Below are 25480 nucleotides of genomic sequence, written 5' to 3'. Positions count from 1 at the left end.
CACCGCAAACGACTAAAGAAACACGATGCTATTCGTTTCCCATTTCTCGCAAACAGCGTAGTCCATTGCTTATCGATCCCAATCATAAACGACCGTACATCGCATTACGAACCACGGCCACGCTTTTTTAAAACGATTTTCCTCGTTTGCATCGCATTACCAGCGTAGCACAATAAAAACCGTAGTAACAAGGAGTAACAACGTTGTCTGAAGGGCCCTTCGGCAAGGAGCATCGATCGCGCGTTTTAGCATGCCAAGGGTTAAAAACCGGCCGCGGCGGGGAACATACATTCGACATATACCCCGTAATAGGAATTGCAAAGCGAAAACTGTTTAATTGCGAGCGGCAACTATAGAGCAGGCACATCGTCCCGGTTAATATTACAAATTGCACGACATATCGATAGAATAAAACGGCTCACGGTGAATTATTCAAAACCATCCGGGGAAACTACCGCGCGCGCCGTTCGTTCGACGTACAGTCAGTCCCATAAGTATTCGTACCCACATTGCTTATAAGAGAAATTTGTTGAAATCAAGGGAACTTTTTATTATCTTACTTAAGATTTTTGGATGTGACGGAAGGAGATTATGAGGAGTAAAATCAATATATCTTTGTTATTAGTTAATCAAGTTTGTTATAATTTGGTATAAATAAACTTTACACATGTGTTCATTCATAATAAAAAGTTTTTTGCAAAATCTTGCACGCTTCCCTTGATTTCAACAGATTTCTTTTATAAGGAATGAGGATACGAATACTTATGGGACTGACTGTAGTCGATACAAAATTATTCCCCGGCGAAGATATTCCGTTTGTTCCCTCAGACTTTGTTTTTCCGAGGGAAAATTCGATTTCACATTAGGCGCAGCCCCCGCGCGGCCCCGCAACGTTGCTCAGCGACTTGTTGCCCCTCCCCCTTTTTATTTTTCCCGTGCGCGTCACTCTGTATTCTGTTACGTCGTAAATAATAGGGAAGGAACCGCCGTATGAAATTCCGTCGGCGGTGGCCACGTGCGTCCAACGATTCCTTTCGTCCGAACGTTCCGCGCCGTTACGTATGGTTTCGCGTTTAACATAAGAACCCAATAAGCCGATGCTGTCCCGTCCCGATTTTCGGCTGTTCGCATGCGGAATCGCGTCCGCGGATGACGGAGCTCGGACGGCGTCTTCTTGCTTGCGACGCATGTTTTCCTTTTCCCTTGAAATTTCATTCCGTTCGGGCTACTTGCCGATACGAGATAGAAACCCACCATCTACAAATTACATGTTTCTCTCCCGCGAATACGAGTCCGAGTTGTTTGCAAACCGGGTGAATCGAGTTGCCGGGGATTTATCGTGCGCGAGGATCAATGCGATTTTCTGCGGGATCGAGCGAATTTGCGTTTCTTGCGGTTTTCTGTCTTTCATGGAATCGAGGGTGGAGTTGTTGAATTATTGTTGTGTTTTTCGTCGACTCGGAGATTGGATTCAGAGTTTATTTTCGTTCATAATTGAAGAATTGAAAAATTTATATATTTCTTTTGTTTAAATATTGTATGTACCAATAGTGATACGGTAGCATGTTGTTTAGATACAGTTGTCTCTTTATGAATAATTATAAATAATGCTAATAGATTATGTTGCGTATATGTTCTGTGTAAATGTTGTGGAGAATAGTGCAAGTATCGATGCATTATGTGAATAACTTCCATTTTTAGATAATACTTCAAAAATAAGTATTGATAAAAAGCTGTGTTAGAATATGTAAATTGTAAATATTATGGCTTTTATAATAATTTAGTCAAAATAAGAATTCTTGTAACACCTCCTAATAAGAAACTAAACTATCATATTAAAGAAATATATTTATTATAATAATACATCACTATATTTCAATCTTTTAAAAGTTTCTGTTTCAAATTTTCTTCATTAAATTTTGCCATCAATGCGTCTAACGTAATACTATACCGTGATAACTCGATATTTTTCTTAAATTTAATGAGAGGGTTCACGTTGCTCCGTAGTTTGAAAATGTTACAAACGAAAATTTATGAAATTCTAATGAATTCAAGGTTTTCGTCTTCTTAAAATCTTCGCAGATGTTTCACCGTGGCAAGTAAATTACAAAAGTTTACATGCGCGCGCAACGAATTTTGTATATTTAACTTACATTAGGGAAAGAAACTTGGAGTGCACGTGTGACAGAGTTTGTGTGTTCACATGCCGGCAGATAATTCGCTTTGGTTTACGTTCACATCGCGGCAAGATGTGTTGCAATCTTCTTGCGAAACGGGATACAAGACTTATCCTGATTTCGAAGAAAATTATGTAGTCATTGAAATATTTACATTGCAAATGTGAACGGATGCTACTTATTTTAATTTTAATAAGTGCTGCGCGTATTGTTTACTCTAACTGTTGTAAAGAATTTTTCTTATAAATATTTTATTTCAGTATATTATAATATATGTATAATATATTACTTATATTATTATTAAATATATTATTTGGGTAAATTCTTCATATTAATTTTAACGAGAAATTTTCTATTGTAAAACTCTAGATTGTAAACATTTAAAACTTCTGATGCGTATTAAATACAATATAGAAGGTGTCCCAAAAAATGATTGCATAAATTAAATTATTAAATAAACTATTACAACAAGAACTGTACGAAATCTAAATAAATTTGTTCACTGTTGTTGTTAAATTTCAAAGAGATAGTTTTACAATAGAAAATTTATTACAATAGAAAGATTATGACCATATCAATTTCACAAAATATAGACATCAAAATTTCACATAACCTAAACTATGTAATTTAAAAAAAACGTATATAGCACAATTGTTACGATTATAGCATAATTATTAAATATAAAGTTTCGAATTATTTCTATCTACAAATTAACACAATTTTTACAAAAAGAGTTAAGAGATAACTTTCAAAATTCTAATTAAATTCTACTTTCACCAAAATCGTTGAAAGACATTTCTTAAATTTTTATTTCAACCCTTGCATGCTTAATTTGACTTCAGTAACAAAAGCAAATGTTAGAATATATATAAATATCAACTTTAAAATGTTTAAATGTGAAGCGCATATTTATCAAGTTTTTAAACATCGAGTTTCATATCTTATACAGTCCAAGTCTACACTCCACTTCAATATTTAAATATTCTACATTGTATAAGAGTATACATAATACATTGCGTACTTAATGTATGTTCTCAATTTGTTTTTTATTTAAGGTAATCTTCCATATTATGTTTAACGAGAAAGTTTTTAATATAAAACTCCCTTTTTAAAAGTTAACAACGACAGTAAAGAAATTTATTTAGATTTCGCACAGCTTTTGTTATCATAGTTGTTTCAACAATGTAATTTACGCAATTATTTCCCACAATTGGTGTTTAATAATATGCAAACTAATAATCCACCGATTATTCAAAAAATCCTCTTCGAAGTATTTTTCAATTACACAGCTGGAGATGCTCGAAGAAATACCGACGAAACTTAACAAACTATACACACAATCCGAGCCATCTGTTTCCGTCGAGCGATCCGATTAGCATTTGTAATAGCTACCGCACGATGGAACGTGCAAATAGCCAATGAACAATTAGTCGTCCCGGAATAACATTAAGGCGTCCGTAATTTCGTATTCGGCGATTCTTATCGGTTCTCTCGCACGTTTAAATCCTCGAAGCGACGGCGGCGGGATTCGAGCGACGGGCCGGGCGCGCACGTTCCTTCGTCAAAACGAATTATGTTAATATCCCCGGGCGCATTTGAATCACGCGTCCGCCGGCCGGTACCTTGTCTTACATCGCGGCCGGACGAAGTGGACGCCGGGACAGGATTAAAACATCGTCCGCGGGTAACGCGAATATGCATTTTTCTCGTATTAACCGTGAAGGATGGCAGACGCAAACGTGTCCCCGGCCCGGCCGTAATTCATTTTATATTTCCTCTGTTTCCTGTTAACCACCGTCCCCACGGCGACGTAATATTACAACTGCGAAGGCTTCCGCCGACCGGGCTTCGTGATTCGCGAGCGCGTAACCGAATTTCCTACGGTCTTTAATTTTTGCCTTTTACCCTGAACAATCTCTCTCTCTCTCTCTCTCTCTCTCTTTCGCACGGCGCTACGACACTTCCAGAGGGTTTGTTTCGACTCTCCGTTTCCGGCGCGGAGGAATTGCCTCGTCCTCGTCGCGTCCGGGCCGATATTCTTTTTCCGCGCGATAGAAATGTCGACGAACGTCCGCGGACAATTTAACCCTTTGCACTCGAGTGGTGACTCTGAGACACCACTAAAATTATTCCATTACGTTGCAGAATAATTTTTCTAACAGATAAGTTTTCGATTTAAAAAATTATCAAGTAGTAAAACTGTTGGTAGGAGTCGCGAGAATAAATCTTGTATGCATAAAAATTTATTTTGTTAAATAGAATGGAAATACCACGAACCAGAAAAATTATTTCAGATTTACAGTTAAAATGGCTCCGAGTGCAAAGGGTTAATTGGTGTTAACTTAAATACGATTTTAGAAACAACTAACCACGTTGTCAGTGTTTTTAGTTAATAATTTGTTAATGATGCTTCAGAGAAAATGTTTGTAGAGGAAGTTTAGAAATTCCTTACTTTTTGGAAGTACTATAATATTTATTGTGTACGTTATTATTGATTAGACTGCGGTGATATTTTGTAAAATAATTATTGTTCGAGTCAATTGTGAGAAATACGAGTTGGATAAAAATCGATTTCTTTGTTTGATGATTGTAAATAATTTAGGAGAATGTAAGAATATAGCAAAGTAGCATATAATCTAATCTAAAATAATATAATTTGCTCATATAGCAAATTATACTAAGTACTATGCTACAGCAGGTTAAAATAGCAATTTTGGATCTAAACTTAACACGTTGACTGCCGACAATCGACCACTAAAATACCCACATAGTTAAAACAATTTAATTAATTAAAGCGAAGCTAGAAAGTTAATATTTATCATAAGGGGCGATATTAGAACTCTTTCGCATTCGAAACATTCTAGTCAAATTCAATATATTACAATAAAAATGAATCTTCAAGATTGGTCAAAAATGATATTTTTGGGTGACGCGGCGCTCAACATGTTATAATGGCTTCGAGTGCAAAGGGTTAAAAAATTGGTAGGAGTGATTAGAATCAATCTTTCGTATGCACAAAAGTGTGCTTTGTTACATAGAATGGAAATATAATAAGTCAGAAATTTTATTACAAATCTATAGTAAAAATGTCTTCGAGAGTGCAGAGGATTAAATATGAAACGGTAACTGAATAAACAAAGAGAGAAGATCTCCCGAAAATCGAAAGCGCACTTTTCCCGATACCATCGCGGCGTTCGTAGGTCGCGCGGTAAAAGTTTGATCACGGCAGGAGGGGGGATGGTGGTTGTATCGGCTCTAATCGCGACTCCTCCGCGAAAGTCGTCGAAATAATTCAGCATCGTTTCCATCGATTCGTGTGCTCGAACCGGTCGGGGATCGTCGATTCCGCGTCGCGCGCCGCGGCGCTCGTAGATTTCCCCGGATTTCGTAACCCGACAACTGGAGCTGCCGCATGACGCAATCCTCGGGAGCGTAGGATGTGCCGTTGACGTGTGTGCTCGCCCGTTCTCGCGCGCTCGTTCCAACGCTGGCTCGCTGGCTCGTTCGCACGCGCCTCCGAGTACGAGCGAGCGGAGGGGGGGGGGGGGGGCGAGGCGGGGAACGAGCGAGAGAACCCAGCGCGAGAGCGGTGCGTGTTCAAACCGCAGAGCCACGGGCACACACGGGCGTGCACACGCCTCTGTATCCACGTATTTCCGCCCGCATCCGCGCGCAAACTGAAACGAGGTGTGCCCCGAATAACGGCACCGCTGTACGCCTGGAACACGCGCGGATATAAATAAGGTTTATGACGTCATCCCGAACAGCGGCGCGAGAGAGCCTCGAATCCGTTCCATCCGTTGTTCCAGTTCCTTTCCCCGTTTCTCCCTCGCTTCCTATTCTTTGTTCCGTCACGTTCGCTCCGTGAGCTCCGCGGACTTCCGGTTTCGTCGGAATATTCCGAAACAGGCGTTTTAATTCCGCCACCGACATCAGCCGCGAACGACAGCTCCTCCCTCTCGCCCTACCGCCCCTCTCTCCCCCTTCTTTCGCCCGCGTCTCCTTAGTATTCCCGTCTCGCGAAAAATTGATTTCGTGCCGACGATTTTCTCCTCGCCAATGGACTGCCGACTTCGTCTACGCATCGATTCTCTTTTATTTTTACCCCGTTCTGCTATTGTGTCGCCCGTGGAAATTAATTCGCCGCCATTATCGCGTAGAGGGAAACTTTTGACGACATGTCATTTCGAATGTCGCGTCTCTTTGGATCGATCCCCCTTGGAAATTGGCTAGTGCTTATGTTGACAATTTGTTGTAACATTTTCTTTGTAATTGTTGTAATTAGAAGTTTTTGGATTTTATTAATTTTTATAGGAGAAGAGGGAATTTTATATTTGTCGTGTGCTTATATTTATTCGAATGTGAAGAATAAAAGGTTAAGATAGAAGTGTATTGTTAGGTGTTTGTAAACCAAGTCAAACTTCTTGGCCGTGAGACTGATATAAATAAATAAATATATCTATATTCGAATGTTTAAATATTGGGGATAAAAGAGTATAATTTGATTCATACATAATCCTCTTAGTGCTGACCAAAAGTTTCGCCTGTATCTGAGTGAAATATATATATAATTATTACCTTTTTAAGGGATAAAATGTTTATAAAAATCTGTTGTTAATATTCCAGCTGCCAGAATTTCAATATTCTTAAAATAAGTGTTCGAGTAATAACTTAAAAAATTGCATTCCGAATAGGGAAGAGTAAGGAGGAGCAAAAAATTGTCGAAATAATAATAATAAATTTTAATAATCTTTTTATGGATTCATAGACAATAAGATACACTTGAACGTAAACGAATATAACCCTTTGAACTCCATCGACAACTAAAAATGATCATACCGTAAATTTAACCTCTTGGTGCCGACCAAAAGAATCGCGTAATATCTGAATAAAATATATATAATTATTTGATATAGTTTGCTAAAATTTCGGATAGAAATTATAACAATATTTTAAAACCTGACGATTAGAAAATTCAAAACAGAACAAATATTATGAAATCAAGCAATTGTTTATTAAAAATATTAGGAAACGAATGGTTTTAAAAGTACAGCCAACAATGATGTATTGTTGTTCGGCGCTAAGAGTGTTAAAGTAACAGGTGAAAATTTATACTTAATAGTTTATTACTAGAAATTTTCGTCTATAAATAAATAAAATAAATAAATAAATAAAAATTGAATGATAATGAATTGAATACTGTTCCTTATTACAAAAATTCATCCCTGAACGGGTTAAAGTAGAAACTAGAAGTCGGAGCATTTAGAACGGTTCGAAAAGGATGGACTTTGCGCTCTGAACTCTGGTTCCCGTCAATAGCTCCCAGAATACATTGGTTTATTTGTATTCCAGGAAATTCTCGTGGAGCACGTGTCCGAAACGCCTCCTCCGAAAGAGAGTTTCAGAATTTCATGAATTAATAATTCGTGCTCTCTTGGCAAAAATCGCGCAAGAAATGAATCCAGCGTGAATAATTTAAATTCTAGAAATCCTTTTTTTACTGTTCTTCTCTCTCTCTCTCTTAAAATCATACCGCATGGATTTTACGTTTCCTCCCGTGAATACTAATGTCATTGGTCATACTCTCATCCTCCGCTCGTTTTTATGTTAATTAACTAACTGTGCAAAAATTACAATGGGCTATTAGGAGGAACGTTAATAATGGGACTGCAGGATTCACACGATTGTATTAAACATTATTGCATAAAACCTGCACAGCGACAGTTTTATCCTGCTTTAAATCCGACGGTGCTTTTACTGTGAAATGTATTTTACTCGACTCGTCTGTATTTTGGTTATTGTTAATTGATCTGTAAAGGTTTATGGTTGTTCGGTATGTAAATCAACACCTGTATAAAATTTTAGAACAAAATGGACATATATATAATATAAATATAATAATGGTATATAAAAAATGTTACTACTGAAAGCAACAAAGTAAGAAAGTAAAAATTAAAGTAATACATTTTTATAATTTTGCAGTCTGATATGACAATTGTATTTCCATATTTTCCACTATTTTGTAAAATTTCACAAAAATTTCTTTCTCCTTTATAATCAAAATAAAAGAAAAGCATTGATATTAATACAACATCTGTTTCATTAACATATAACTTTGTTAATAAAGTCTCTACAAAAATTGCCTTAGTAACTCTAAAATATGATTTGAAAATCTAATAAAAATACACATAGATTCTACAATATCTGAAAAATAGTCCTTATAGAATAATCGTCCAGATATAATAAATATTCTGCAAACAAATGATTAACGCAACAAAATAGAATAAAATGAAACTACAATAAGTTTCCATGTTATAAGTTCTTGTTCAAGGTATAGTACTCGTCCATGGTGCCAAAAGACATTCGCTCCGGGCAATACGAATGACAATTGATCCACTGATAATCTTATCTCGTCACCATAAGCGCGCTCGCGCACGGTGCGCCGTCGCGGTTGTCATTTGAAAATTCCGCCGACTGCATAGTCGGTTTCGAAGCCGATTACGCCGGATCTAATTTCCTACCGGCTCGGCCATGGGGGTATTTCCCGTAAGCGGAACTAGTTCCATTCTGTGAAAGTGGCTGCCGATTATCAAAGGGGGAAAAGGGAACTGATAGGGGGAGATAAAAAATTTCGATAGACCGCAGTCAATCGGCGCGCCTGGCTTGCCACTCGGCAATTAACTCTGCAATTAAGATTAAACATTTTTAGCTACCTCGTGACCGATGACGTGGCTTACACGTGGATCGGCTCGACGTGACTCACGGGCACGGTAAAATATTAATAGGGCCGTCATTTAATTCGCGGCACGAGCGTCGTTTATTTTTAAACATCTGAGATACGCTCTGAAATGAAAAGTAATCTGGCCGATATGAATTTGTAATGATAATGGGTGGGTGAAATTTTAAACGATGAAAATATTAAGAGAATTTAAGGACATTTGTGTGTTATTTTTAGTGCACTGAAATTATTCAAGGAAGACAGAAAATTTGGTTCGTGTAATTGTAATTTATGAATTATTGGGTGCCGAGGAAGTTATTTTTTATTATATGTTTTCAAGAGTTTCTGAGACTTTGATTAAAAATTAGAAGAATCCAACGATTATTTTTGAAAATTTGGTACAGTTATTAGTAAACAGTGGAGTTTTTAACGAACCAAAAATATTCTATGTTACTATGACTTTGGAATAAACAATTTCAATTGTAAAAGTTCGAATAAAAAATTAAGAATAGAATTTAGTATCTAATTTAGAATTTAGAACAAAGAATTTAAAATTAAGAATTTAATATTAAGAATTTAGAATAAAGAATTTAAAATTAAGAATTTAGAGAGAAGAATTAAATATTAGGAATTTAAAATAAAGAATTTAAAATTAAGAAATTAGAGAGAAGAATTAAATATTAAGAATATAGAAAAAAGAATTTAGGATTAAAAATTTGGGATAACAAGTTTCGAATAAAATGTAGAATAAAAAAATATAAAAAAGAACTTAGAATAGAAAATTTAGAATAAAGAATATGATGAAGAATATGATAAAAAAGTTAAATAGTTAGAATAAAATTTCGAATGTAATATTTACAATAAAATTGACTGAACTAACAACTGATGAATCACGAGTGCCGCGAATTAACCTGTTAACCTAATAGTATTCATGTTTTTTTTTCAGAAGCCAGGACACGACAGTGACTTATTCAGCTCTCGAATAGGCTATCTACTCGGAAATAAGAGCGAGTAGGTGAATCGATTAATAATCAAGAGGCAGGAATAGAGATAGATCACCCGTACGTTATCTAAACGCGCGAAATGATATTCAGACAGATGATGTTAACACCAAGGCCACGCGGCACGCAACACCGTGACAATAATATGAAGCACATGGCGAATGCTAAATTATTAATGGACGTGCGCGTTGATTGCAGGGCGACGTAAGATTTGATTTACGCTCCGACAGATGTAATCGGCGCGCAGGTTCGCTAACGCGTTCAAATGTTAATTTCGCGGACACCTTCCCGCTCGGAACAAACTATTAAGTACAGCATTATTATTGATATTAAAACACCTCATCCCTAACCAAATCATTTACGCTTTCTAAATGCTTGCATTAAATAAAATGTTTGTATTAAAATGAATTTTTAGAATTGAACGTTTATATTGTGTTAAATAAATGCTCATGTTAAATAAAATTTTATGAATGTTGTTGCGATTCTTCCGTTTAATAATAACTCTATTTGGCAAATTCCAAAAAGTAAACCTTTGATATTTTTAATGATATTACTGAGGAATCGATAAAGTATTTTGATAATATTGTTAAGTAATAAATAAAGTTTATTAATATAATTAAATAATAATTTAATATAATTATTAATAATATTATCACACCTTAATTTCGGTGTAGCCAGAAAATCATACTGCTCCAAAGAACTGTTTCCACTATAATAACATTTTCCTCATCGCGATGAACAGAGAGTCTTATTATTACTAACACGTGCATTGTTTGCTGGCCAAACTTATTGTTAGGATAGTTCAGAGTGAAGTTAATATATACTAACTTTATCATTTATTTCGTTCGTATTTCTAATACATTTTAACACTTATAAATTACATTTCACAATGTTAAACTATTCGAAAATTTCATTCGCGACAGTATGGTCCTAGACAACTCAAATGTTTCTAGCTTTTCTAACAAATATATAACGCACACCAGGGATGACGAAGTTTCCGTCAGGAAGTATATATTCCCCACCACAAGTTAGCGGGTTTTCCCACTGTATAATAAACCGACTGACCACCCCCACCACATTTCAGCTGACGTTAGCACAAACTCAAAAGTAGTACACACCGTCGCCCACCCAACGGTTGACATTTGATAAAAAGAAACATGCAAATGCGTTCGCCACCTGCGTACATCATTTCTTAACTCTACGATGATCTTTCGGGGTGAAAATTCCATTTTCATTTTCAGACAACGTGAAAAAGTTTTCTGTTTCGACTTGCAAACGTTTCTCTTTCTGTCTGTAAAAACGTGAAATTAAAACAGAGTTTTGCAGAGTAACAATTCAATTATTCGACGAATTATATTTACAGAGTAATTGAATTACAGTGTAATTCGTAATTGTAATTGGAGTACAATTGCAAAATATTGAGTACTTTGTAATTGCCATTGGAGTATCATGAAAATATACTATAATTTAAGTACTATTAATTTAAATGAATTGCGAGTTAAAAGAAATTAGTTAATAATGCAACTATATTTTATCATATTTTATTCCAATTGCAGTGTATTTGAGTTACATTACATTTTAATTGCTTTTGTAATTAAAATAATTAGCAATTGAATTAAACGAAAGTTTTGAGTTATGTAATTTTATTACAATATAATTGAATAGCGATATAATTATATGGCAATATAATTTAATCACAATATAATTATACTACAATATAATTCAATTACCATATAATTCAATTACAACATATTTGAATTGCATATAATGAATTAGCACAGCTCTGTGTTACATAAACGTCCTGTTTCTTACGATGTAACACTATAAATGACCGTATCGGTTGATCGATACCGTATTTAAAGCAAATTGAAATATTCTCAGACGATCTTTTACGTAATTATTTCCGAGAAACGTTCCACAGTTAAGTCATTAACGTTAACTTATATTCGGAGACGGTTCTCCTCACTTTTTTTTTGCAAAGCATGCTAATCACTGTCAGGAATCTCGCTATCACATGGCAAGAGGTTAATAATAGAGATACTCTAAGATATTCGAGATCAATGACGCAACAGTCGCGTCATTTAGTACTGCTGTTTCGCCTGCGTCATTGATTGATTCCAACGCAATTAGTCAGTTCTTAGATTCAATCGGTGAACGTCATTCCGCATGCGTATTTATATAATTTTGCACAGGTAAAATGAACTGTAGAATATGCTACTTAAATCGTAGCGTTTGCAGAAAATAACAAATAGATCGTAAATTTCGTTTAGTTATTTACGAAATATTGAAAATAAATAAATAAATAAATAAAAATAGATTTCGGAATATATACGAATTCTCATCATTATTTTCATAAATTAAAGTTATTAAAGAAGGAGCAAAATTTCTATTCGTTGCTATTGAATAATTTATTATTAATTCGTATTAATAATATCGTATTAATATAATCGCTATAATTTCGTCATTTCGCAAACAATCAACAATAGCCAAATGACACAAAATTGGAATTTATATATCACAGAAAATTGGTTCTTGTTCTTCTAATTGTAAATAAATTTAATACTAATTTTTACCAAACAAAGATAATTCCAATGAAGACTTTGTTTTATATAAATAAAAATAGTATAATATTTAACAAGTTAGATTGTTTTGTATAGCCTTTATCATTTCTACAGTGTCAAAAATGCCGACATTTTGTGAACGGCACAGCAACAAATTACCGACCGAATATCCGTTAAATATTCCTAAAAAGCAACCGGCGTGCGCCGTAGAACGCGATGAAACGATCCAATGAGCCGTAGAAGATCTGGGAATTATGGCCGACGGTTCTGTAAACATCCGCAGCGAACGCATTAATAATGCCAAGATCAAATACGCATCAGTGCCGTTGAAGATACGAGCCGAACAACCAGGCGAAAACGGTGGACGCGATGGATTTGAGAGTATCCCTGTTAGTCGGATGATTCACGAGCATTGAATTCATGGAATTCGAGAGCACAGAGCTCTGTTTATTAGAGGAGGCATTCCGGCTGCTTGTGTACGTTACTTAACACAAGGCTGCCCGGGCACTTAACAATAATTTACGGCGCAGGCCTCCGCGTACGCGCGGCATCTGGCCTCCGCCGGTTCGGCTGTTACAGAAAAAGCTGGAGCAAGAAACTCGAGGGGGAGAGAAAAAAGTATTATTACTTCATTCGTTGAATGGAAAACGGATTCCGCGGCGCGATACGCGTTTCGGGGGAATTCATTAGCGTTACGTCTTCGACTTTGTGTTTTCTCGGAAGAAGATTTATGTTCCGCTGTACAAGCTTAACTAATGGGACACCGCTGCGGATTTTATGCGAAAGATGCAAGAATGCCGGAGCAATCTACGAATTCTGCTAGGACAATCGCGATTCTATTGTTCTTCGTTTCATCTCAATGTTAACCCTTTGCACTCGAAATTATTTCAACTATAAATTTAAAATAATTTCTCTGACTCGTAACATTTCCATTCGGTATAACAAAGTGCATTCTATTACACTTTTAACAACTTTTTAGATTTTATCTTCCGTGATATCTATAAAAATAATTTTAGAACACGGTACAACAATTTTAATGGCGCCTCAGAGTGCAAAGGGTTAATATTTCGACGGACATTGCAACGTACGCACGATCTCGTGAAAATTTGAATAATAAGAATCGATACCGGGTTGTTTTTCTAAAATATATCATAATTATGTCACTAACGAAGTTTATTCTATTTATATTGTTACTAAAGTGTATCCTAATTGCACTATTCAAACAGTACATGACAAGGTGACAGAATTGTCAGAATTGTGATAAGGTTGACAGAATTACTTAAAATGTAGCTTTAATCACATTAAGATTTAATTATATTTTGATAATGAGAATTTTTATAAACTATTTTTTAAATGATCATTGTAGAAATATATTCAGTATATATTTCAACGAATTGCTTGTCGCAGTGTGCAATTGTGAATTAGTATTGAGGTGACTCCAATATTCCTATCGTTCCATTCTCACTCCAATACTGTTTTCCAAACGTCATCGAATCATGTATAAAAGCACAGTACATACTTATTTAAAAATACGATGAAATATTCATCCTCGATCTTTATTCTTTCTGGAAACCAGGTTAGAGTTTTAGTATTTTAATTGCTTCGTTTATAACTAGGTTGCGGAACTTTGCGCAAACTATAAATTCTGTGCCACGACTGCGAACGAACGAACATTTGTTTTCCTTCTTAACATTCTTAAATAATTTCATAATAATCTAACGGCATTATTCAATGTTTCCTCTGCATTTGTTATCGTGTAATTTTGTCGCGAATGCATCGAATCCACGATCTGCATATTTATGTTTCTTTTATTCTATGAACTTTGCTTTACGTACTCGCAATTTTTTAAATCAGTCTTTCAGCTATTCTTCAGTAAAATAATTCCTGTAATATTAAAAAAAAATTTATATCACTCTGCGTAATTACAAAAAAGTGTTTCAAAAAGTGTGCTTTGCGTACTAACAATTTATTGCACGGAAAGGTTACATTTATCATACCGACGCGAGCGTTTGTCACGGAACCGACCGAGATTCGCTTTTTTCAATTGCATTATTACACGTTGAAAATAAAAAAGCTCCACATGAAATTCGCCCGACATTTTGTTTCGCGTTCTCCCCGCGTTGCTTGAAAAAGTATCTAAACTGGAAAATTGAATTCTCCAACAAATAACAAGCAGACGCGCCGCCACGCGCGCGAGCGCACGCGAACGTAATTGTTAATCCCGCGACAGCGTAAATATTTTGTATACGTGACAGTCGCGTGTTTTTCTTCTGTTTTTTTTTTTTTTTGGTCGAACGAAGGAACACCCATAAAACTTCGTATCGCGGATCAGTTTTCATTCCATCTCCGTTGGACGTGGGATTACGATCTGGTTAACGATCACTGGTTTACGCGCTTTCCGACGAGATTACCGTCGTTTATGGGCGGCCTAACCGGTCGGCGATGCCCCGCTCACGATCAATTACAATGTACGCCCCGGTAAGAAATTATTACTTAAGAAATTGGTCGGCCATCGCTCCTCGTTAATGTCCGATCAACGCGATTTATCGCGCGGGTTTAATTAACAGCGTTCACCGCGAATAATTAAATCGGATCGCGGGGCCATCGGCGCTTAGGCTTCTTCTTGCGCGTTATGGATTCCGCTGTGTACGTTATTGGTGATTAATGGCGCCCTAATTCACGTGACATGAACGACATCGAGTCCCGTTTAATTAGGACTTCTTCGCGAACCTTGACAGTAAGAACAAATGCTTCTTTGTCTTTTTGGTACGTTAACGCGAAATTAGGCTTCCTGAGCGGACCAATTAATTTGCGGACGACGATGATAAAAACATTCTCTTGCTTTAATGTGGTTCTCTCGATGTATACTTCGATATTTTTACGATTCTGCTATGGCTTCTTGTGCTAATTGCTTATTGGTTCGTAAGATAGAGTTGTTAGGCAAGTAATTGATGCATCTGCGTTGACTTCAGCGATTTCTTTAATTAATGACGCTTTTACGCTGATTGTTAAGGTTATGTTTTTCTTGTGAGTTTTATCTGTGAACTTATTTTTATGGTTTTGTATTTATTAAACTTGTTAATATAATTTTATATTTATTGAACTTATTTTTATGACTTTATGTTTATTGAATTTATTTTTATGATTTTGTATTTATTCAATTTATTTTTATGATTTTGAATTTATTGAACTTATTTTTATGATTTTGTATTTATTGAACTCATTTTTATGATTTTGTATTTATTGAACTCGTTATTACGACTTTGTATTTAATTAACTTGTTATTACGATTTTGTATTTCACGCATCAAATTAATTTTGTGAATATAATTATTAAAAATTGTAACACGTAGCACGAGATTTAGAGAATTTATAGTTTCTCTCTGACAACATTTTTATCATGTTTTATAAGACGAAGACGATGTATTTAATATGATAAATGTAGTATATTTAACTACTACAGTAGTCTAGTGCAGTATTAAGAGAAAATATTATATCGTAAAATTTCTCTAAATATTAATTAAAATCACAATAACTACCCTATTCACCTTAATAGCAAACCTCTTAACCAATAAAAGTAACAAAATATATATTTACCCATCAAAGCTAAAACTAGACAATGTTTCCTACAAATCTCATTATTCAACAAATATTCCAAACAGCACAAATAAAACATCCACTATTACTAACTAAAATCATAAATGTTACATTACACTCGACTATGTTCGTTCACCCATTCCGTACAAAATATAACAGCAACGCGAAGTAAAAATTTTATCGCGTCATTTTATCAATTTTTATTGCAACAAAGTTGCCCGCAACTTTTCGCGCGCAACCTACAAGCTCGACTTCTACTGTATCAAAAAGGAAGCCGACGGCGATGCGATCGCGTCAAGAAACCCAAACCAGTTTTCGGAAAAACTGATCGAACGAAAACGACGATCGCATCGAGAAGAGAACACCAACGAACATCGTCGAGGGGTAAATCCATCGTCGCGGCGTCTCGTCGTCGCGTTTCACATTTTGCAACGACGATTGCACAAAGCCGCGCAATGAATCATCTCGGTCGCGTTACACTGAGCGTGAAACCGCTCATAAGCGCGGATATACGCACCCGTTTCCTCGGTCTCTCGCAAGGCGCGGAGGAGAACACCACCGTCCACGGATCCCGGGGTGACATTAGAATCGGCTGGCCCGCGCGAAACGTCTTTCAATGCGTGATTTAGCCTCCTCCGATCTGTTTGATCGGCGCGCGTATCCCCGTCGCGCCCGACGCAAAGCCGCCCCTACGCAATCCCCGGCAAATAAACATGTCACTTTTATTTGAACAACTCCGCGAGCCGCCGTAAGTCTCCGGCACAAAGCCAGATAAAGTCCCCGTGTGTTCGAGGGCTTCGAAGATTCCCCGGCAAACGGAGATCAAGAGAAAAATGCAAAATCAGCCGCGTCCGATCGCACGTTAGATCTTGTCGTTCCTCGCCGCGCGTCGCGCGCACGCGGTTGACGCGACCGATCGCCGTGTGACACTGAGACCGATGCGGGACACCGAATTCGTCAGCGGACTCCGGACGATGCTACAGTTTTTCCTAGTTAGCATCTCGTTTACGTCCCCACCAGTCCGCGCCGCCGCCAATGGCATTCGACTATGACGGAGACGCGGTCGTCGACTAATAACCACGTTTTTTCATGACAGAACTAAGAGGCTCGGAATTGTTCGACATTTCTTACAGCTATTACTCATTTTTGGTATATTTTGTTTTTTATAATACTCATGGATGCTGGCACATGTTTAATTTAATTTTGTTTAATTTTTTTACGCTAAACCTGCAGACAGTATAACTGCGTGACCTGTATTGCCTGACAAGAGTGAAAAGATCCAATTTATTTACATGTATTTATAATAATATAATTTATGCAATCTTTTTCTATGAAAGTGTCTGAATTGTTCTATAATTTTATAATAAGGTTTACTGTTAGCATTAGTGGTAAAATTAATGTTAAAATTATAATTAAGCATAACGGAAATAAAAATTAATTGAACAACTATTCGCTACAGAGTCCCCCATAATAGCAAAAGAAACCTTTTTAAACTAAATAAAATAAATAAACCACCATAAAAATTCATCCCTTAGAATCTCATAATTTTCTACGACCTTTTCTAAAATATATAAATAATTCTGCGAAGGAAGTCCCACTTTATCTCATCTTCGTGCATTAAAGAACGACTCTGTTATTTCAGTCTTTCTTAACAGCTTTCAACTATTTGCTAAGTGTCCGTATGATTATGGCCGTGTACTCGAAGACACGTGTAATTTAATTCTTTGCAAATGCGCTGTCAGATTGATTCGTTGGAAATTGTACAAGGAGCATCATCGTGCAATACAATTCGCATCGAGCACCGCGCCACTCGCATTCGCATTTCGGGGTTGCTAATAATGCACGTGCGAGAGAGTGTTGTTGTCGCGGCTAAATTGTAATGGTTAGCTCTGCAGCGATTTATGGTGACACGGAGTTCACGCGTAAGTCCTTTATGCGCATACCGTGGCGATGTTCGACTTTGTCGCGGCGGTTGTAAGACGTCACCGTGCCGCGCGAGCTTACAACGCTGCTCGACAAATTCTAGCTTCTTGTCTGTGTTACTGTTGCGTGATTTAAGAGGTTGGATAAAGTTTAAAACAAGAATAAAGTTTTAAACAATGTATGAACGAAATTGGGGAGTCGAGGGTGTTTCTATTGTTTTTAGATATTTTTTAAACATGTTCAAACGTTTATAATGTCATAGAACGATACGTCGATTTATTCGGGAAAGTTTGTAGAATCGTTCTATAAAAAATCATTCCTGTAAATTTTATAGTTAATGCAATAGAAATTCTTAATCTGGGAAACTTGTCTTTGAAGTTGATTTACGTGAAAATTTGATTATCGCAACATGACATTAATGTTAGATACTAATCACAGATTAGCTAATGAAGTTCTCGACAATAGTTGAACATTTTTATGTTTAATATTGTTTAAAATTCAATGTAATGCAATTAATGTGCATTTAATGTATATAAATTTATTAATGTATGAACATTTATGTAAGGTTCTTTCTAGAATTTTTATTTCCTTTCCAATCAAAGAATTATTTTCGTAATGTTATATATTTATCAAAGTTTTTGATTTTGAAGATTTACGAGCTAGGAATTTGTTGAAATTAAGGAATTCTAATAAAAAAGGGAAAGGTATCGAAAGAAAGCCTGAGCTCGAAAGCCGTTCAAAACTAAGCCGCTCCACCGGATGTTGTCGTTCAAGAAACTCCATCCGTTGTTTGCTTAAAGAGCAATGATAAAGATTGGATTGGATGCTCGAGCTGCCAAGAATAAGCTGTGGAAGCTTATGCAGATATCTCTGAATGTTCAGATAATTACACTTGCAACAGATGCAACCTATTTTCCAGCTGTCCGGCTTTATGAAGCGCTATTTGTTTCTTTAACGTCGTAAACCGAAGCTTCGATGAGATTTCTATTAATAAATATGCTAATCATTTGATACTTGTATTAATATGTTAGTGGTTTCTTAATGATTCGAATTATTGGAAACTAATGTATAGGGAAAATATTGTTAGAAACTAATGTATAGGGAAAATATTGTTAGAAACTAATATGTAGGAAAATATTACTAGAAAGTACTGTATAGGAAAAATATTATTAGAAATTAATATATAGGAAAAATATTATTAGAAACTAATATGTAGGAAAAATATTTCTAAAAACTAATATATAAGAAAAATTATACATTCGTCCTGTTGGTACAACAATTTTTGCAAAAATTACAAATTAGCTCGAATAACTAAAAAATTGTCAATTCCCAATTTTTGTAAATATTGTTGAATTTATTGCCTAGTAAACCAGTTAATCTAACATTTGAAAGAAAATGAAGCCACTTGGTTTTCGAATATTCTTGTTATTCACTGTAATAATACATCTGTATAATTGTAAATTCATCTATTCCAGTTACATCGAAGAATATACATATAACAACAACTATAATATTCTTCAACTATTCCAAAGGAATAAGCAAGAAAACTAAATCTGGTAACATGATTGAATACACCGATATTATTAATAACTAAACCACAGATTCTTATGCAATTCCTTACTTCCAAAACTTACTTTCTTAACAATTTATTTAATATTAGCTTGCAACGAACCTAATTCAGTGACGCTAATCATCTTTGATACAATAAAAGAGATCAAACAAAAACATTCTTACAAAATTACATAAAACCAAAAATATTCAACAATTATTCGCATTATTATTCAAATACGATCTCTATTCAAACAACTTATTCAGATAAAGAAATTTATGCGAATAAATAGACCGAATAACCCTTATCCAAATAAACCAAATAATCATTATCCGAATGAAATATTCATCTAAAAAAATTCACACAAATAATTATCCCAGATAAATATTTATTCCAAACGTTCAAATATTTGCCAACTCAACTCCGACGCACAAAAATATTTTCAAATTCACGGCGTTCTAATAAAGACTATGTTCCACCCTACATCTCGCATCAGCTGTTCGCGAGGCACCCGGTCGCAGCATCCGTTCGCCATTTTAGATCCCGGCTTGATCAGATCTGACGATTGTTAGGAAGCCGAAGAACATCGACCACCGGGTTTCTCGGCGGCAGGACGATGACGACGATCGCAGGATGAGTACGAGGATGTGGACGACGACGACGATGCTGATGCTGATGATGATGATGATGATGATCATGATGATGATGATGATGATGATGATGATGATGGCGATAGGCGGACGCGTCATACGTAGGCGGGCTCGTCAGTGTTTCCTCGACAAAGGGAACGCGGTGTTGGCGGTTGACGGGTGATCGATTCGGCCGATCGGTGCTCGATCCTGATTTACGCCCTCATAAATAATGGGACCCTTTGCGCCTCCGTGCAATCCTGTCACGGGAATCTATGCCCCGCGCGAGGCGAGATCGGGTCGATCGTCGTTGCGCGGCCGGGTCATCGATCCGTCAAACTGTCGATTCCTCGCCCCCGGGGCACGCGTAAACGCTGCGGACGGAGAGGAGGAGCATGTCATAACGAACAGTGTCGTGTAAAACATCACGGCCGCGCCACGCGCTCTCTCCTTCGCCCTGGCTGCCATTAGTCCCGAACGGGGAAAAGAGCGAAACAATTACCGGCGACACAATTTCGTTTTTGTTTTTGTTTCACGCACACCCTGCGAATTCCGCTCTTCGACCCCCTTCGCGCCCTAGCCGAGAGCAACGCCGCTGGAAATTCGGTCGGCTGACTCGTTAAAACTTACAAATACGTCGGACGCGCCTGTGCAAGTGTCGGCCGGTTGCTTTAACCCTTGAGCGGGACGCTAATTACTGTCGGTTATTAGTTCGGTAAACATTGCACATTTCGAGAAGCGCGAGTCAATTTATGGTGAAACGTTGCGAACTCGATGGGTTAATGGAGGTTTTACGTCAGTTTTTAGATACTTACGTTAATGACTGTCTCTTGGTTTGCTCGGATGCCCGGCCATCTTGATTTTCAGCGAACCAAAATGGAGTCTGTAAGCAGAAAAGGTTATGTCAGGTTTATGCTGGAAATAGAAGCTAGTACAAGTGTTATAAATACATATTATTGTCAATGTAACTTAACCCCTTGCACTATAATAACGAATCTTGCAATAAAGATTTCGTGCAATATTTACTAAATATGAATGTTATTAATTTCTTCTAAATCGAAATACAATTGAATTCTTCTGTTATTAAAGACTTGAAATGAAATTAAATAAAGACAATGCAAGAAACAAAAACGATCTATTTCCATCTAAACGAACTATTAATGAAAATATTAAGGAGAAATAAGGTGCAAAAAGGTGGAAGAAGTTGCAGTCCAAAGGGTTAAGGAAAATATAATTATGATATTTCGGAGAACAGAAGTAAATTTTATACAATGTCATTATTGTTATCGTAATTTGAAATAATCAACCCTTATATTTTATGTTATATATATTATTATTTTTATAACGAAACAATTTAAATTCACAGCATACGATTCGATTTTCTATTAGAAATATTATAATATTAATTTTTCTTGTCTTCTCTTGTGGAACATTTTGAAAATTTATAAATTATAGAAGATACACGCCGTCGTTTTATTTCCATAGTAGCTTTCATGTTTCGATCGCTTACGTTATATAAATAAACTATTAAAAACATGAAGAAAGGGCGACAAATAATTTTCGTCCACTTCGTGCCTCTTAAATAACAAAATAAATTAAATTAATCTAGTGAACATATTAACACTCTTATTGGTCATCCATATTTAAACTAAAACCGAGATTCAACCCTTTGCAAACGAGTGACGATTCTAAGACGCCGCTGAAAATGATCATGTCAAAATCATTTTCATCAAGTTTACCTACATTCGAAAAATTGTTAAGAGCCTGCTAACTGAATCTTGAGTCGCAAAATTCTATAATATGTAAAATGCACGAGGTTATGTAAAATACGCCAGATTATGTAAAACAGAAGCGCTGCAAGTTTGTCAAAATATTTTGGATCTCGAGTTAAAATGGCTCCGGCTGCAAAAAGGTTAAACACAGTGGATTCAACAAGATATCGACCCGGCAGTTTCAGAGAGAGAGAGAGAGAGCCCCGTTTGATTTTTCGTGCAGCGGACGTTAAGAGATGTATTGCGCAATCATGGATGAGATTCGATAGAGGCTGGAGTTTACGTGACTTGTCTTGGCTCTATGTAATACTTTTCCGTATATGTACACCGGGTATTTCCTTCTGTAAAGTCTTAAAGCATTACGTGATTTCCGGCTGGAAATACCGCGGCTGCATCGCAATCGCGATGCTTTACACACGTACACCCCTTTACAAGCTCAAAAAGCCCGTCCAACACACACACACACACACAAACATACACGGTCTTCCCAAGGAAAATATAAATTATCATTTAGCTGCGAGTGTAGTCGAGCTGTTTTAACGCAATTATTTTATATTTACGAGAAGATAACGGCTTCCAATGAACGTTCGACAGCCGCGACAATTATTTTTAGAAAAGCAAAATCGCAGTGGAATATTTATCGCCATTGTTAAATAAATAAGAATAAATTAGAAAGCCAGTATGAATTATCGCATTTATTTTTGTACTTTCACGGGCGATTTTATGTTTGCAATAACGCTGTGTAAGGAACTCTTTCTGTTATTTTTAGAAATGGAAAATCATGTGGAATTTTTTTTTTTTTTGAATAGTTGTTGATCAGTAAGAATAAATTAGAAAGTGGGTATGAGTATTTATTTTTATGGTTGTTTGGAGTTATTGTATAGAGAGTTTCAGGAATATTGAAGACTTCAAGAGAATTTATATAAATACTGTTACCTTCCGTTTAATTTATTAGAATATTTACGAGAAGAAGCACAGTTTTATTTAACTTTTACTTTTCCTAATTGACGAAGACGATTTCTAAAGATCTTGAAGATTATACAGTTTAATTAATATAGTATTAAATTAGTTAATATAGTATAATAAACGAGAAATATAAGACATATATAACAACTAAACTTTCTAGCAAGATTCTATGCATTTACGACAAAAATAAGTATTTATATAGAATAAAATACAAAGTTATAATATAAAATTGTAAAGATATAAGAAGAGATATAAGATAGCGTCGTTTATTTCTAACCTATCTAAATTATTCAAAGAAGCAGTTTATATTTATTTCATTTCTGTCTCTTGCAATTATATTGAACAATTCTTGCAAAAAGATCTGCACCACTAAAATTACACTATTGCGTTCGATAATAATTTTTATAATAATAATGTTGAGATTTCAAAAAATTGTTGAGTAGTGAATTTGTTGCTATAAATCGCAAGAATCAATTTCGTAGGCGTAAGAGTGCACTTTATTGTACAGAATAGAAATACTATGAGCCAGAAGAATTGTTTCATATTTTTAGATAAAATGGCTTCGAGTGCAAAGGGTTAAGTGCTTGAAAACGCTAAATAGGCCCTCACGTGCCTGAATACACGCGATCCGCGGTGCGTCAAGTGGAACAGCAAAAACTTGGTCCTATTCAGGCGAATTGATATTTATTGGGGTTACCGTATCGAGGAAACGTTTAATTGAGTTACCCGGCGCGGCGCAGTTAATCGCGATTTAACGGCGTATAATGACGTAATAATTTTGTACAGTGCGGAACGGCGATCGATCGTATACCGGTGACCATTACAACCGGTTGCGCTATAATAAACGGCGGCGATCCCGGCGAAGGGTACGTAAACCGGAGATCGTTAACTCGTCTTTCGAGGTGAAGCTAAATGAAAACTGACTCGCGGATCCAGCCTCCTATCGTCTCTCTCTTTTTTTCTCTCCTCTGTTCTTTTTTTTCTTCGCCCTCTCCTCTCTTTATGACCGTTCCGCCGGCGCCGTTTAACGTCCAATGAACATTTAAATTACATTTTTATGCCGCTCGCGCCGGCGTGAGCGTATACACACGTAACGTCGATGACTACAACCGTGTTGTAACACGGCTCTTTCTTGTGAAATTACGCGCGGACGATGCGAACGGCGACGGGCAGTCGATAATCTCAAAGATTTCCTACGGTGGAAACGACGACTGGCCGTCGGCGACAGTGCGCGTCGCGTGATCCCAATTAATTTGCGATCGACGATTTCTTCGATTTCTTCTTATCGGCTCGGATCGCGCGGGTTTATCGAAGCTGCGTGGTACAAGGGAACAGTTAATAAAGCGAACAGCATTTTCGATTTATTTTCAAAGCATTTTCTTCTATTTACAAATCGTTAATAACTTAATTTTTACTTCGTCAAATTAATAATAACTGTTTCAATTTGTCGTTAATTTTCTACAAGTGATTTTGAATTAACGTAGTCAGTGATTAGTGCAAGGATTTTCGGCACGGCTATTGTAACATTCTAAATATCTGTTAATGAATAATAGGACCGATTGGATGTTTGTTACCATTTTTAATTTGAATACGTGAATGAATTTTTCCTGTAAATGTTTTTAGAAAGAAAACTGTTTTTTATGCACGTTTGTAATTTGTAAGCTCCGGAGATGATGCGTTTATTAAAATGTATTATTCATTAAAGGTTACTACTTATTAAAGTTTGTTAAAATGTCTTGTTAGTCTATTAATGAAGACAGAGGGTGACGGAGCATGTACCTTTGGTTTGTTTGCGGACATAATTTACTTTTACATTTATCGAACGACATTATTATTACCATTAAATTTACTTATTCTTCTATTTTCTTTATTTTTTAACCGAGAAAATCTTATGTATTTGCTACATTATTCTCTCATCTTGTTTATTTCTTAATAAAAGATCTTAGTACGTCTTTTCTGTTACTTAACTTTTAATAAAAAAAATTTAATGTATCTGTTATTCTTTTATTTTATTTATGTTCTAATAAAAAAATTTGATATAACTACCCCATTATTATTTTATTTCGCTCATTTTTTAATCAAAGCATTTACTATATCATATTCGATAGATATCGAATTAATTACATTCGTAAGCATACGAAATATTTTACTATATTTGCATAGCAATTGTTCACCCCATGGAAACCTGCTCCCCGTAAGATTCGATGGAAAAGTTTGGCGGAGAAACTGAGCGGCGTTCGCTCGGCACGGTATAATACAGAATCGCCTCGTTAAAAGTGTCATTGTAACCCGTCTGCTCCCTTGGCTTTACGTACCGTGTAAAACTATGATCGCCCTTACATAGTCATCATCGCCAGACGCTGAGGCAGCGAACTCCAATCTTATCCGTCCATCTTAAACGCCTTCGAAAACATTAATCAGTCTCCGTTCTACAAAGCAAAATTTTATTCCCTCGTTTAAAACCCTTTCCCGTCCGCGGAACGTAGCCGGATCGGCGCGTAAAACGGGAACTGCATTCTCCCTTGTTTTCACTGGCGACAGATTAACCATCGTCTCTTAACCCTCGAACTTCCGGTGCCGTTGCGCAG

At 36.2% G+C, this 25480-nt stretch overlaps 1 long non-coding RNA gene across 2 annotated transcripts in view; it reads right to left on the bottom strand.

Moving 5' to 3' along the window:
* LOC144467872 (uncharacterized) overlaps positions 1 to 25480 on the bottom strand; it is a 105373-nt gene that overhangs the window by 34798 nt on the left and 45095 nt on the right. For both annotated transcript variants that reach the window (XR_013493732.1, XR_013493731.1), the window contains exon 3: positions 20970 to 21037. This is a non-coding gene — a long non-coding RNA (uncharacterized LOC144467872). The remainder of the gene's footprint in view (positions 1 to 20969; positions 21038 to 25480) is intronic.

This window comes from Augochlora pura, chromosome 3 (assembly GCF_028453695.1).
Source record: "Augochlora pura isolate Apur16 chromosome 3, APUR_v2.2.1, whole genome shotgun sequence".
In the NCBI taxonomy this organism is placed as follows: Eukaryota; Metazoa; Arthropoda; class Insecta; order Hymenoptera; family Halictidae; genus Augochlora; species Augochlora pura.
The sequence above is the reverse complement of the archived record's forward strand: the minus strand, read 5'-3'. Positions and strand labels throughout refer to the sequence as shown.